Source organism: Sphaerodactylus townsendi, linkage group LG01 (genome assembly GCF_021028975.2).
Source record: "Sphaerodactylus townsendi isolate TG3544 linkage group LG01, MPM_Stown_v2.3, whole genome shotgun sequence".
Classification (NCBI taxonomy): Eukaryota; Metazoa; Chordata; class Lepidosauria; order Squamata; family Sphaerodactylidae; genus Sphaerodactylus; species Sphaerodactylus townsendi.
In genome coordinates this window covers 176,984,989-176,999,425 of record NC_059425.1, presented here as the reverse complement: position 1 = coordinate 176,999,425, position 14,437 = coordinate 176,984,989, and positions in this window count along the sequence as shown.

Here is a 14,437-nt window from a genome sequence, read left to right as displayed (position 1 = left end):
AAAACGAGTTCATTTATAACGTTTGCAACACGTTATAAATAGGCTGTACGGAGCGAGCCAAAGTTTCGTCTTCCTGGAGAAGTTACAGTGCTGTCCAAGCGGGTCTGTTCAGAAACCTGCCCAACTCAGGGGTGTCCCATGGAGCTTACTTCTAGTGTAGGCTCCAGTTTAGGCTCACAACAGTCCTTGGAGATAGGTTAGGTTGGGAAAAGGTTGACTGGCAGCGGCAGCTGTGGAGAATGGACTCGGTTGCATTATATCCCTCCGCAAACCTTAGGCGCCACCCCCAAATCTCAAGGCCGTTGGCAACCCTGTTGCAAGAAGACATCCAAGTTGGAAATGCATAGGAAGCTACCTTGCAGGGTTGCTGTGAGTATAAAAGGGAGAAACGGATAACTGCATGGGGGATGTATTGGGGAGGACACAATTTCTCTGCTTAAACTGGGCACCATTTTCTGTAGCTAGACTCCTGACTGGTCCAAAGCTGCTGGCTAGGAGAATTTTTACGACTCAGCGGGGATCTGAATGCAGATCTCCCATGTCCTTTTTAAAAGACAGGAGGCATCCTGCTTGCTCAAACCAAGGCACCATTTTGTGCCCAGTGGCCAGCAGTCATATGCCAAATGTGGACCCAACGGCCAAGGCCCCATCGCTGCCGAACCTTTCAGAACCAATTTCCATCCCCGGCCATTTAAGAACAGTGGCCTCCTTCACTTTGAGTAAACATTCCCTTTGGGTTTGATTCTTGTACATTCACCCACCCCCACCCCCACTGTCAGATCAGAGAATACCCACAGTTTCCAAAAGCTCTTGAAAGTGTGACTTTTTCTCTCCCTTTGCAGGGAAAATGAAGGCGATCAGCTTTCCTCAGTTTTTCTTGCTCCTCCCTACCTTCCCCTGCCCAGACCACAATAGTTCCTCCCACTCTTCAGGCCACAGTTTCAGAACAACCGAAGGGCTTCTTCTTTGTTAATTGAACGGTGAAGGTTTACTGCTGTAGCCATGTAGCTGTTTCCCCGAATATAAGACATCCCCTGAAAATAAGACATAGTAGAGGTTTTGCTGCAGTGCGAAATATAAGGCATCCCCCGAAAGTAAGACGTAGCAAAGTTTTTGTTTGGAAGCATGCCCGACGAACAGAACACAGAAAAATAAGACATCCCCTGAAAATAAGACATAGCACATCTTTGGGAGCAAAAATTAATATAAGACGCTGTCTTATTTTTGGGGAAACACGGTAGTGAACTTGACAAGACTGGTCTAGCCAGGTAACTAGACAAAAGGTGGCAATGGTAGAGAATCAGCCGCAGGGAAAGTAGTTCAGGTGTAAATGGCTCTAGTCTCCCCTCAAGTCTTCTAAAATTAGAGCTGACTAATGGATTTAGGTTGTTGCATTTTGATCTGAATGTTTTTCTTTTTTGTGATCTAGGTTAATAATCTGTAGTTATATAGAGCGGGGGACATAAATCCCAACATGCCTATTCCAAGTTTACTGGCGATTTAGAAACTTAATCTCTTTTGAATCTCTGTACTTCTGCTTTCTAACTGGTTGAGAGAGAGATTATAAAGATTAAAAATAAGACAATAAAAACAAAGCAGATCAAAAAAAGATGAAAAAGTGATGTTTGGAGATCATTTCTTCAGATCTGATGGACAGCTAGTGCAAAACAGTGACATTTTTGTATTTTCCTTGCACTGTGTAATCCACTTTCTGTCTCAGGCCCCTTCCGCACATGCAGAATAATGCACTTTCAATCCACTTTCACAACTGTTTGCAAGTGGATTTTGCTATTCCGCACAGCTGCAAAGTGCATTGAAAGTGGGTTGAAAGTGCATTATTCTGTATGTGCAGGTTATAAACCATGTAAAATTAAGTAGTTTTACATGAGGCTTGCTTATTTTGACCTGAAAGGTCTTTTTGTAATCCGCTATGCTGACAAAACCAGGACAGACCCACTCCCAGTAAGTCCCTGTCCCAGTGGTGGGATCCAAAAATTTTAGTAACAGGTTCCCATGGTGGTGGGATTCAAACTGTGGCGTAGCGCCAATGGGGCTGGGCGGGGCACGACGGGGGCGTGGCCGGGCATTCCAGGGGTGGGGCATTCCTGGGCGGGGCTGTGGCAAGGACGCAGCCGCTGCGCTGGTCCTTGGGCAGGAAACTAATGTACTCAGGCGCAGGCTGCCACGCACGTCAGTACACCTCCTGCTAGACTGCTTCAAGTTCTGTGCGCTACTGCTGAGAGGAGGGGTGTAACGAAGGCAAAAATCACATGGCAAAATCACCAATTAGTAACCCCCTCTCGGCACACACAAATAATTAGTAACCTACTCTCGGGAACCTGTGAGAGCCTGCTGGATCCCACCTCTGCCCTGTCCTCTAGAACAATCATCCAGTGCACCCCAGAAAAGCTTTTCCAATAGTCCCTTGCCCCAATCACAAGGTCTGCATTGTTTATAAACAAAGCATTTTATTTGACAGCAACAAGTTTGCAAAGTGCATTTTGTACCGTATATTATATACTGTGATTCCACTTTGAACTGATGACTATTCCACAGATGATGTAGCTTCAGAAATGAAGAGCTTAGCAGTCGGATTTGTGGATTACACTTAAATATTTAGGTCATCTGAAGTCCAATGACAGAAGTGACTTCCAAAAGATCCCCCCACCCCCTGGGAAATGGCTGAACTGCGAAATGACTGATAAGACACAACAGGTTCAACGTCAGTAAAAAAAAATGGCAGGAGGTGAGGAAATCTACATATTGCTGGGTCACAGTTGTGGTTGAGAGGCCACGTCTGTATAAATACAGGACAGTGGGAATGGACCTTTTAAAATTTATTCCTATTTAATTGTGTCTATGTTGCCTGCTCAAGGTGCAGTCTGAGGTAGAATATAACAAAAACAGGAAATGCCACGACAGTCGTTAAAAGTTAATACATCATTCAAAATACAGCAAGGGTTGTAAAATAAACATTCTGCAGCTTTGAGCAGAAGTGGCGTAGGAGGTTAAGAGCTCGTGTATCTAATCTGGAGGAACCGGGTTTGATTCCCAGCTCTGCTGCCTGAGCTGTGGAGGCTTCTCTGGGGAGTTCAGATTAGCTTGTGCACTCCCACACACGCCAGCTGGGTGACCTTGGGCTAGTCACAGCTTCTCGGAGCTCTCTCAGCCCCACCTACCTCACAGGGTGTTTGTTGTGAGGGGGGAAGGGCAAGGAGATTGTAAGCCCCTTTGAGTATCCTGCAGGAGAGAAAGGGGGGATATAAATCCAAACTCTTCTTCTTCTTCTTCTTCTTTGAATAACAGCCCAATCTAGAGGGGCGGTGAACCTATCTCTAGAGCTGGTGCAGCCTTATGTAGGTGCCCCTCAGGGGCGGAGCGAGGGGAAACTGCGCCCGGGGCACGTGTGCTCCCAGTGGTAGGATACAAATAATTTAACAACCGGTTCTGGTGGTGGGATTCAAATAATTTAACAATTGGTTGTTTACAAGCACCATTTTAACAACCGGTTCTGCCGAAGTGGTGCAAACCTGCTGAATCCCACCACTGCGTGTGCCCCGCACCCCTCCCATGCCCCATCTGCCCCCTCGCCCCTCCATGCCCTCGCCATGCCCCAGCAGGGACACATGCCCAGTGCGTTGCGTGCCCCCGCCCCCCTGGTGCTACACCACTGGTTCCCCTCCCACCAGTGCAAGGGGCAAATGCATCAGCAGAGAGGTGACTTATCCGGATAAGCGTCTCACTTAACAGCTCCACGACACCCAACCCAGAAGCCACCATTTTCCCCCAGTTCCACCAGCGCAGAAAGCTGCCCCAGTGAGGCCGTGGGCATTCCAGGGGCAGGCCAAGGGATGGAGCCTACCTTAGTCAGCTTCCACTGTCCACCCAGACTCCATGTGCTGATGGAGCCAGCCTTAGATATATGCTACGGTTTCGTGGCATATCTTTGTTATCCATTATGGGGGATTTTTGCCAGATGTGGGGGCTTTTTTGTTTGTTTTTGGACTTCCTGCATGATGGGGAAGCCCCACGGAGAGTGTGGGGTGGCATCAGAGCAGCACCATTCCTACCTGCCTGCCCGATCTGGATGGGGCTCTAGTGCCGTTTCCGCACGGCCATGCTGCAGGGGTGCATCGGCATCCCAGTAGGGGTGGAGAAGATGGCGCAGCCTGCACGGAGGCTGCACCATCCCCCAAACACCTTACTGTCCCCTCCGGCCTTCCGGTGCGTTGCACAGGCCAGGGGGACACGCCCCCCTGCCCTGCACGACAGCTCTGGAGTCACAGGGCGGGGGGGGGGCGTGTTCCCTAGCCTGTCCAACGTGCTGGAAGGCCGGAGGGGACGGTAAGGCGTTTGGGAAAGGGGAGGGGGAAATGGCGCCTTCCAGCTGCTGCCGTTCGCACGGCAGCGGTTTGAAGCAGCTGTTTCCGAAAAACCTTGGTCAGGGAGCGAGGTTTGGAAACAGCGGCTTCATGCCGCTCAGGAGTTGCGAGGCCGGCGCTGCGCTGCGCTGCAGCAGCACGGGCCATGCGGACGGTCTCCCAGGGACGCTGTTTTTAGCATCCCTGGGACACTGTATTTGGCCCGTGCGGAAAGGGCCTAGGTCTCCAAGTACACTTCTCATGCTGTAAGCGGACCTAAGAACAACTTCTTAAAGATCAGCTCCTCAGTTAAATGCCTTGGAGAACAGAAACGTTTTAGCCTGTGTATGGAACTGCTCGCCTGCTCACCCTCTTATGTGTTCCCAACACTCCAAGAAACTCAGTCAGAAGGGCACAGCAGTTCGATTGCTGAGGACGAGCTGAAGGACTCCCCTCCTCAAATCCTCTTCATGAAAGGGGTTGTAAACAGGGACATTTGCAAACACAAACCACAGCTCCAGGCACTGTTGTCCAAACAAAGTTCACAGATTTATTAGCAAAACTCCCAAGGTTAAATCATCAGCTCTTCATGTTCAAATCTTAAAAGATTGCACTAATACAAAAATAACACTTCCCGCCACAAAAGCTTAGGAAGGACCAAAAAACAACAACCAGCTCTTAGCTAAAACACAGACTACCTCCCTTGCTTCTCAGCTGTCTTAAAAAGTCAGTTACCCCGCTCAAGGACTGACCACCCCTTTCATCACCTTTCCCCACTTACAAAATGGTGGACAATACGCTGCGGTTTCCTTTGTTGCGGGGCCTTTTGAGCGCGGGCTCATGGTCCCCACCGCAGCTTCTGCAGCTTCCCCCCCTTGTTCAAATGAATGCTGCAGCCGCATAGCCTCTACGCAGGACTCCCCACAATCTGCTCAGGGGCTGTCCTGATTGGCTGCTGCGCTGCTCTGGGGCGGGATTTTTTTCAATGTTCTAAAGGACGAATACCCGTCTCCATGCTTTGCCAAGGAATCCACCGTTTTGAGCACTCAAACCCACTATTTGAGCACTCAAAACGATGTGGATACGTGGATTTTTAGCATTAAGAATAAAAAAAAGAAACCCAGGCTGCGTGCACACTCTGCCGTTGCCTAATTGGACAGATGGCTCTACGTCATCAGCAACGGCGGGAAACTTAAACCCGAAGTCAACCACTGGGCTTCCCCACTCCCCCGTGCGCCCCTGCGCTCGGCGTGGGGTTTTCAGAAAGGAGCTGGACCATCTAGCACAGACCTGGGCATTATACGGCCCGCGGGCCACATCCGGCCCGCCGGATGACCCTTACTGACCCCCCTGCCTTTTGGCCCGGCCCTCCACAATATTTTCTGTTTCTTATGTGGCCCCATGGAAAAAATAATTGCCCACCCCTGAAATAGCACCTTAAAAGACGTGCGCTGAGGAGGAAGGAGAGCAGCAGAATTGGGGCCGCTGCGTTGTCGCCGCTGAGGAAGTGGGGAATGCAGCAGGCCCCTGGATTATTTGACGAGAGCAGCGCACAACAAAAGATGAGTGGGGAAACAGCCTGTGATAACTATTTTCAGGTGTAATTAGGCAAAGAGCAAGATTGCAGGAGACAGTTCGTCAGGTAAAGCGAACCCTCATACAGCCTGGCACTGAAAGAGAGCAATGTAGGGACCAGGTGAGTCTCAAGGGTTTTCAAGGCAAGAGATTAACAGAAGTGGTTTGCCATTGCCTGCCTCTGCAGAACAACCCTGGACTTCCTTGGTGGTCTCCCATTCAAATATTTGCCAGGGACGACCCTGCTTAGTTTCTGAGATCAGAAGCACCCTGGCCCCAAGCAGCATGGCCCCAAATTCCCAGTGACTTCCATCGTTTTCCTCCATTTTATCATCACAACATCCCTGTGAGGTAGGTTAGCCTGTGTGTGAATGGCACACACTTCCATGGCAGAGTGGGGATTCAGACCTGGGTTTTATGCTCTTATCTTATCTGTAAGCCTGGTCAATGACTGTATATAATAAACAACTAATCATGCAGACCTGAGCTTCCCAGATCCTAGTTCAACAGTTTAAGCACTATACCACAGGTGTCAAACTCGCGGCCCTCCAGATGTTATGGACTACAGTTCCCATCATCCCCTTCCAGCATGATGCTACATTACATCTAGCATGATGCTACATTACATTACCTACTTCCTTAGGTAGTCTGAGCCTAAGGAAGACCACTTTTCTTTCCATTCCTGGGATCTGCTGACTTTGGTTTTGCTCCTAGCGCGAGGGAATGTGCCCAGTTTGAGAAATGACATCCAAAAGCAGTAAGGAAAAGATTGTTGACAAAGTGACAAAACAATTTGGGCGCGTTTGGAATCTGGGACAGAGTGAAGGCAAAGATAAGTTGATTGAATAGCTCTTTCCTCTAATGTGACAGATTTCTTTTACGTGTTTGTGTGTGTGAGAAGAGGTGTTTCGTTTTGCGAACCAGGGGGCATTCATTGAAAGTGCTGGGGGGAAGAATTAGGACTAATAAAAGGAAACACTTCTTCACGCAACGTGTGATTGGTGTTTGGAATATGCTGCCACTAACCTGGATAGCTTTAAAAGGGGCTTGGACAGATTTATGGAGGAGAAGTCGATTTATGGCTACCAATCTTGATCCTCTTTGATTTGAGATTGCAAATGCCTTAACAGTCCAGGTGCTCGGGAGCAACAGTCGCAGAAGGCCATTGCTTTCACCTCCTGCATGTGAGCTCCCAAAGGCACCTGGTGGGCCACTGCGAGTAGCAGAGAGCTGGACTAGATGGAGTCTGGTCTGATCCAGCTGGCTTGTTCTTATGTTCTTATGTTCTCTGCAATCTGAAGTGGTATAGCGTCATTTCAAAGAGATCTTGGGCTAGAAACTAACCCCCCCCCCCCCCCGCCCCCAACTGAAATGAAGGAAAATGTATTTTTTTGAAAAATGACCAGGAAGGGAAAGGACAGAAAGCACAAAAGAAAAACAAATCTTTCTTTGATTTATCTTTCACTTTTCACATGCTGCAGTGCGCCAACCCCCTACTCTCCGTGGGACAAAATGTGTCCAGATGCAGGTTTAAAGATATTCCACACCTTCCAAGTCTAGAGAAGAAAATATTCATTCACTGCTAACACTAAGAGAAAGGCTTTTAAGTGCTGAATTCCTGACCCTCCCCCCCAAACTAGGAAGCACCCCGTGAAGAGTGTTTGTGTGGTTTGCAAATAGCATTGGGAATCACTTAACTCCGTTTGTACTCATGATAGCAGGAAGGATCAGCAAATAACAAGCTAAGGCTTCCTCACAGTCTTATTTGCAACGAGAGAAGTTTTCATTAGTCTAGCTAATGCCGTCAGAATCTGACTTTGCCTTACATATAGCCAGTCCTCCTTACCAGCTTTCAGGGTAAACGGAGAGTTGCCAAAAAGCTTTAAGTTGTTAGTTCCAGACGTATGAAGTCATCAGTTCCCCAAAATCACGTGATAAATTACGCAATTTGGAAAAACAAACTTTCCTCTGGGATTCGCGAAGCATTTTAAATGCATCACATTCACACTTTCAGTTTTACCAGATGTGTAAACTGGATTATGACTTATCACCAACGTATTTAAAAACTGAGGGCCAACTAGACATGATGGTGTCAACAGGTCTGACCCTTGGACAGTTACATCATTTTAAAGCCATTTTTTTTAAATGCCAGGAGGGCGCGATCCTCATTGGATCAACAGGCTGAGATATCCCCCCCTCCCTCCAGGTTTGCATCTTAGGGTACTGTTGAATCCACCAGATGTGGATGCCATCATTTCATCTCTAACACCTTGAAAATTGCGATCTGGCCACAGCGATGCCTGCTGTTGACCCCTTCAGGTTTGACTACTACACTGCACTCTGCGAGGGGCTACCCTTGAAGATTGGCCCAGGATGCAAAAGCAAGACTGCTAGTCCAGGTGGTCAACAGGCAGGCTGCTGGTTCTTAAAGGTATTTCCTGGCTGGCGGCTTGTTTTTGGTTCCAGTTGAAGGTACAGGAAGTAGGGCACCTAAAGAAGAAGAAAAGAAGAGTTTGGATGTATACCCCACCTTTCTCTCCTGTAAGGAGACTCAAGGTGACTTGCAAGCTCCTTTCCTTTCCTCTCCCCACAACAGACACAGTGTGAGGTAGGTTGGACTGAGAGAGTTCCGAAGGACTGTGACTAGCCCAAGGTCACCCAGCAGGAATGTAGGAGGGCAGAAACACATCTCATGATCGCAAGAGGATTGCTTGCCCCCAGATAGTGCTGTCTAGACACAGCAATCTTCATCTCAGGGTGTTCCTCCCACCTTCAAAAGCTCCCACCCCACCTCTGCAATGCCTTTCCATCTCCCTGTGGACAGCACCATCACGGAATATCATTTGGCACCAGGCCGTTTCAGCTGGCTTGTAGTTAATTTTGTTGATTGTTTTTCCTCCACATAGCTATATTATCTGTCTTTTTTGTTCTACTGCTTGTCTTAAGTTGCTGTTCCAGTTTTAGCTTGACCAGGGTGTTGTTTTCAGTTGACTTCATATTATCGCTGGCAGCTCTGTACTGCTGTTGCATTGATTTTGATTGTTTTATTGTGGGCTGCTGTTGTGAAATATTTGAAAACAAACTGAAATGATTTGTTTTAATGCGACGTGGAAAGGGTTTTTTTTTAAGTGAGATGTTTTTCTGTGCGGTGTCTCTCCTTAGCCCTGAGAACTCAGCAAGACTTTGGTGACTCTAATACATGCTGTGAGATCCACATTTGTTATGTCTGTTGCAGGTGGAGAATTAACACAGACGCACAATGATTTGCTCAAAGCCATGTGGGTTTTGAAAGCCAGTGCTCAGAATCGCTGTGTTTCATTAAGAAGACACTCTTGTGCGTATTTACTTAGAAGCAAGGCCCAACAGCTTCAGTAGGATTATTTCATAGTAGGTGTTCTTGGGGATTATAGCCTTCAAAACATTAACTCACTTAAGTGGATGCTCACCTCTTGATTCCAAAGGATTTTTGAAGCTGTAATCTATTCTTTTTGAGCCATTTGAACTTTAGCCTTGTTCTAAAGCTGTAGTAGTTAAGAGCAGGTGGACTCTAATCTGGAGAACTGGGTTTGATTCCCCACTCCTCCACATGAGCTGTAGACTCTTATCTGATGAACAGGATTTGTAACTGGCAGCTATCTGACCTGTACAATGAAGTATGTACCCAAAAGGCATGTTAAAAAGTAATCTTGTTCTACCAGCATAATTGTTAACCAGTTCAGAAGGATGTGAGAAATTTTAGGTGTTAAATGTGAAGCTAAAAAACATAATTTAGCACATGCCAGCAAACCTATTGTTGTTAGTAAATTAAGGCTGTATTTATTCATTTTAAAATAACGTCAGCTAGTTGTGGCTAGCCTTGGCTCAAAAAAAATTGGTTTGAAGTTAAAATAGGCCTGACCAGCAGAAATTATGATCCCAACCTGTCACTTTTTACAGATTTTGCTGTGGTCATTTATTTTGATATGTCATTTTCTTTGCTATACATAGAAAGCAGAGAATCTGCATCCACTCTGCTTGGCAAAATCATTCCTCAAGTACAAAGTCATAAACAGTCTTCATCTCTTTAACTCTCCATCCCAAAAGCACAAAGGAGACTTTTAGATATTTCCATTTGTTTGTTTGTTTGATTGATTGATTGATCTATTGATTGATTGATTTATACCCCGCCCTTTCCCAACCAGTTCGACTCAGGGTGACTTCCAAACAAAAAAGATTTTACTTAGGGTGTAGCTTCCAGGTTCGTGTTTCTGGTGTGTATGGAACTGTAACAGAAAAGGTCCAAAGGGATTCAACCCTAGCCTCGGGTCGAAGTCAAGTTAAACAGCTACTGCCAAGACTGGGAAATCCGAATGCTCTTATTCTGAGTCATTCATGCCAACCGGTTTTATTTTAAGAGAGGCACTGAAGATAAAAGGAGGATGCAGAGCCTGCTGTCAACAGAAAATGTCCTGCCTTCTATTGGCATGTAGCAGAGCTTCACATTCTTGCTTCAGAACTACAAGGAAGCGTTCGACTTGTTTTGTTCAGGCACTGCGGACAAGAGAATTGCTCTCTGTTCTCCTACAGGACTGAACATTGGCCTAAGCCAAGCTCTGGGGACAAAGTAAATGGTAGTTCTATGAGACTGTTCCTCAATGGGTACGCTTCACCTGGCCATATAAGCAGCCATTGTACTATGTTAGGTTTGCCAGTTCTGAGTTGGGAAATACCTAGAGATTTGGTGGGTACAGTCCGGGAAGGGGAAGGTTTGGGAAGGGGAAGGACTCCAGTGGGGTATAATCAGTGGTGGGATTCAAATAACTACCAGTTCTGGTGGTGGGATTCAGATCATTTAACAATTGGTTGTTTGCAAGCACCATTTTAACAACCAGTTCTGCCGAAGTGGCGCAAACCTGCTGAATCCCACCACTGAAGAAGAAGAAGAAGAAGAAGAAGAAGAAGAAGAAGAGGAGGAGGAGGAGGAGGAGGAGTTTGGATTTATATCCCCCTTTCTCTCCTGCAGGAGACTCAAAGGGGCTTACAATCTCCTTGCCCTTCCCCCCTCACAACAAACACCTTGTGAGGTAGGTGGGGCTGAGAGAGCTCCGAGAAGCTGTGACTAGCCCAAGGTCACCCAGTTGGCGTGTGTGGGAATGTACAGGCTAATCTGAATTCCCCAGATAAGCCTCCACAGCTCAGGTGGCAGAGCTGGGAATCAAACCCGGTTCCTCCAGATTAGATACACGAGCTCTTAACCTCCTACGCCACTGCTGCTCCATAATGCCATAGAATCCTCCTTCCGAAGTGACCATTTTCTCCAGATGAACTGATCTCTGTTGCCTGCAGGTTAGTTATAATAGTGAGAGATTGCCAGCTACTACCTGGCGGCGAGCAATCCTATAATGTGTCTAAGGCTGAAGAAGTCTCAGCCCCCTTCCACACAGGCAGAATAATGCACTTTCTATCCACTTTCACAATTGTTTTGCAATTGGATTTTGCTATTCCACACAATAAAAACCCAGCTGCAAAGTGCATTGAAAATGCGTTATTTTGCATATGCGGAAGGCGCCTTCGGGAGAGACAGGGAGCTCAGCAGGCCAAGATGCTAAGCAGTGCAGTCAGTCAGGTTTGAGAGAAAGGGGAGCCCGCTGGCTGATGATTCTGTAATGTTACAATCCTCATGGACATAAAACTGGTGCTGAATTAAAGCTATGGTTGCGAACCTCCAGGTGGTAGCTGATGATTATCTAGGACAGTGATGGGGAACCTTTTCGAGACCGAGTGCCCAAATTGCAACCCCAAATCTGCTTATTTATCGCGAAGTGCCAACACGGCAATTTAACCTGAATACTGAGGTTTTAGTTTAGAAAAAATGGTTGGCTCTGAGGCGTGTGTTACTCAGGAGTAAGCTTGGTGGTAGTCGGTGGCTTTGCTTTGAAGCAACCGTGCAACTCTTCCAACAGGTGAATCACGACCCTAGGAGGGTTTACTCAGAAGCAAGTCGCTTTGCCAACAAACGAGCTTACTCCCAGGTAAAGGATTGCACTTTAGTTCTTCGCATGAAAATCAGTGGGGTTTAACAGCACTTAACAGGGTTACCTACACTGCTTCCCCAAAACTAGGTCTTAGGTTTAATGCTAATAATCGAGCTCAGCGGCCCAGGCCAGCCTAGATGTGGGCGGGGGGGCACTCTGTTTGCGCGTGCCCACAGAGAGGGCTCTGAGTGCCACCTCTGGCCCCCGTGCCATAGGTTCGCCACCACTGATCTAGGATAACAATTGATCTCCAGGCAACAGTGATCAGTTCACCCGCAGAAAATGGCCGCTTGGAAAAATGAAATCTACAGCATTCTACTCCAGAGAAATCCCTCCACTCCCCAAATCCTGCCCCCCTCAGGCACCACCCACAAAATCTCCAAATATTTCCCAATTCAGACCTGGTGGCAATACTAGGAATAGTGGCTAAACAGTGTGGAGAATCCTCCAGGCGCCCGTGTGTCATAGACACAGCTGGCTTTACCTGTTCTAGGCCTCAAAACATTTACAGATTGACTTCTGACAGACTCACTTCAGCCTTTAGCCTGGTGAACTACGCCTGAGGTTTTTGAAGAACAGATCTGTGTGTAATGTGTGGATTTAGGACGCCCTTTTTGTAGGAACTGACCTTGCAGCTCTAAATTGTTTTGCCAGTTCAGAAGACACAACAAACCGAGGGTGAAATTTGTTGTGTCTTCTGAACTGGCAAAACAATTTAGAGCTACAAGAGGTCAGTTCCGACTCTCACTTAGAAAAATAGACTGTTTTTCGGAGGTCGAAGAAAATGCTGAATTTTTATCCATGCCTGCTCCTTAAGTTGCTATTTATTATTTTATATATTCTTTTACAATAAAAAACACCAAGAACGCAGTGCTTCAAATACTTATTATTATTCTGTAGGAGGATAGTCATATTGATGGATTCTCCCCCTTTTCTGGTAGACCAGCGATGGCAAACCTTTTGGGCTTACATTAATGTGGAAAATGTGGAAAATGCCTAACTTCTCTCTGCTGGCGTGCCACACCTCCTCCGCCCCTCCCCCACTGAACAGAAGAAGAAGAAGAAGAAGAAGAAGAAGAAGAAGAAGAAGAGGAGGAGGAGGAGGAGGAGGAGGAGGAGGAGGAGGAGGAGGAGGAGGAGGAGGAGGAGTTTGGATTTATATCCCCCCTTTCTCTCCTGCAGGAGACTCAAAGGGGCTGACAATCTCCTTGCCCTTCCCCCCTCACAACAAACACCCTGTGAGGTGGGTGGGGCTGAGAGAGCTCAGAAGAGCTGTGACTAGCCCAAGGTCACCCAGCTGGCGTGTGTGGGAGTGTACAGGCTAATCTGAATTCCCCAGATAAGCCTCCACAGCTCAGGCGGCAGAGCTGGCAATCAAACTTGGTTCCTCCAGATTAAATACATGAGCTCTTAACCTCCTATGCCACTGCTGCTAAAAGAGAAATAGTTATTTATATATTCATTATTTTTTTAAAATGCAGTCCAGAAATCCAGTGGTGCTATGTATTATATAAGGAAATGTCAAATAATTACAAAAATGACTCAGACACAAACAGGGAGAAGAGTTGTTGGGTATTGGTGAATGCTGGCGTATCACCCAAAACATCATTGCGTGTCACCTTTGACACCCATGTCATAGATCCATCATCACTGGGGTAGACCAAGGCTAGCAGGCAAAGGTGACTGGGTAGTTTTGACGGCTTCTTAGAGCCAAGCTTGACTAGCTAACCCAAAACAGACATCTGTGGCACACAAATGCTTCAGATGAAGTAAGACTGAGCAAGCAGATTGAAGGGCTATGAAGCAGAGCAATATTCAACAGGTGAAGTTCCCAACCAATGGAAGTTCAGGTTTCCTCTGAAAGGAACAGAATGGAGGTTCTTTTAAGAAAACAGTCACAAGCTGTTGTGCAATGTGGTTGTCACAGACTGGCATCGCGAAACGGGCTGTTCCTTCACAGCAGAATCTGAGCTTTGCCAATTACCAAGCTCAATTTTAGAAGGAGTCTCAGATTTTTGCTTGTTTGTTTTTGGTATCCAGCTCTTCTTGTGAGGAACCCAACGTTGCATAAGTTGGAGGTTCTCTCTTCCTCACTTTCTCCTCACAATCCTGTAAGTGAGGCTGAGAGAGTCTCACCTCAAAATCACAAGCTTGCTTAATGGGATGAAGAAGAAGAGTTTGGATTTATATCCCCCCTTTCTCTCCTGCAGAAGACTCAAAGGGGCTGACAATCTCCTTGCCCTTCCCCCCTCACAACAAACACCCTGTGAGGTAGGTGGGGCTGAGAGCGCTCCAAGAACCTGTGACTAGCCCAAGGTCAACCAGCTGGCGTGCGTGGGAGTGTACAGGCTAATCTGAATTCCCCAGAGAAGCCTCCACAACTCAAGCGGCAGAGCTGGGAATCAAACCCAGTTCCTCCAGATTAGATACACGAGCTCTAGACCTCCTACGCCACTGCTGCTCACTGAAAGGGATGTTATTTGAACC